Source organism: Callithrix jacchus, chromosome 3 (genome assembly GCF_049354715.1).
Source record: "Callithrix jacchus isolate 240 chromosome 3, calJac240_pri, whole genome shotgun sequence".
NCBI lineage: Eukaryota > Metazoa > Chordata > Mammalia > Primates > Cebidae > Callithrix > Callithrix jacchus.
The window spans coordinates 123,780,433-123,781,969 of NC_133504.1; the positions used below are offsets into that span (position 1 = coordinate 123,780,433).

Here is a 1,537-nt window from a genome sequence, read left to right on the forward strand (position 1 = left end):
TAATAGTATTCTAACTTCATCTGAACTCCAAGTATTTTATAAGCTGTACTTATTAAATATATGTATTGGACTGATTCTAAAAGAGAAAGAGTGAGCAATAAAATAGGGATTTTTTTAGCTTGGAAATAGGAATATAAAGTAAGTATATATACATAAATATTTTTCACCTTACTGTATATAATAAAGTGACAAATGAGACATTATCAATTATAAAGAACTAAAATTTTTATCTTGCTATACACAGAATCTTTTTAAAATAAAATAAGTCAACTTCTTGTGTGTGTGAATAAAAAATCTTCTAAAGCAAAAATGACTTGTGGTAAAGAGCTTTCTATATGAAAATATCACCTTGAACATTCTATATTTCAAAGAGAAACATAGACTAAATAAAATGGAGAAACAACTTGGAATAAACATTTGCACCACAAATGTTAAAGAGTTAATATTTGAAGTATTTTGAATGTTTTATATGTAAATAAAAAATTATCCAACCTTCTAATAAATAAGCTATGAAGATGAATAGACATTTTACAGAACTAGAATGACAAATGGTTAATAAACAAAGGAAAATATTCAATCTTACTTAAAATAGAAAATGCAGCTAATTTTATTTCAATATGAGATGACAGTTTTACTTGTCTCTGTTCATTTTGTTTCCTGGAAACATAGATACAAGAAATAATTCTTACAAATATTTCAATTTTATGATCAATATTTTTCAGGGTAAAGTAGTTTTAAGAGACAGGCAGCTAGATTGGGGTATTTCTAGGGGAATATCCTCCATTTTGCAACATTCACCCTAAAATCATTACAGTACTTGTAATGTTTTACATAATCAAGTGTAATCTGCATTTTATTAGGCCTTAAAAACTTTTGGGTTACAATAACAGAAATATTTCCTGTCTTTTGCTTTTTACTGTGTAGTCACCTGAAGTTTTTCTTCCCCTTTTTCCTCCCAGCTTCCCTTCTCAGTCCGTTTCTTTTTCTTTCTTTTTTTTTCATGCAACAATGTCTTTTATTATGTATCTGGTTTGAAAATTATTTATTGAATCTCTCCATACACAGGCAAAAATAAGTGTGCCACTTAACATACTGGAACTTGCCTAACTTAATCATTGCCTAGAGAAGGGAAGATTATCCCCAAAACATGCTTAACCAGGAGGCCAATGCAACTGCCGACCTCCAAGAACATGGAGATGAACGTGATAGACAGACTGTCCACCATCTGAACCTTCATTCACTACCATTCGGTAACTCTTATTCAGGCCCAGATCTGCAGCACATTTCTTGCCAACAATCATTAAGTGTCCAAGAAGACTTTCATCATCATCTTCTGCTGCAGAAATCTGGGATATATGTTTCTTGGGTATCACCAGAAAATGTGTTGGTGCTTGAGGAGAAATGTCGTGGAAAGCAAGGCACCGGTCATCCTCAAAAATGATTTTGGCTGGGATTTCCTTGCGGATGATCTTCCCGAAGATCGTGTCGCCACCAGGCCGAGCGACCTGAGCCTTGGCGATCTCATCTGCCATCTCTC

The 1,537-nt window shown here is 33.1% G+C and overlaps 1 pseudogene across 1 annotated transcript; it reads right to left on the bottom strand.

The window, feature by feature from the left end:
- Positions 1-976: 976 nt before the first annotated feature.
- Positions 977-1,537, bottom strand: LOC100388297 (adenosine 5'-monophosphoramidase HINT1 pseudogene; annotated as a pseudogene). The gene has a single exon (XR_013533447.1). The product of XR_013533447.1 is annotated as an adenosine 5'-monophosphoramidase HINT1 pseudogene (transcript).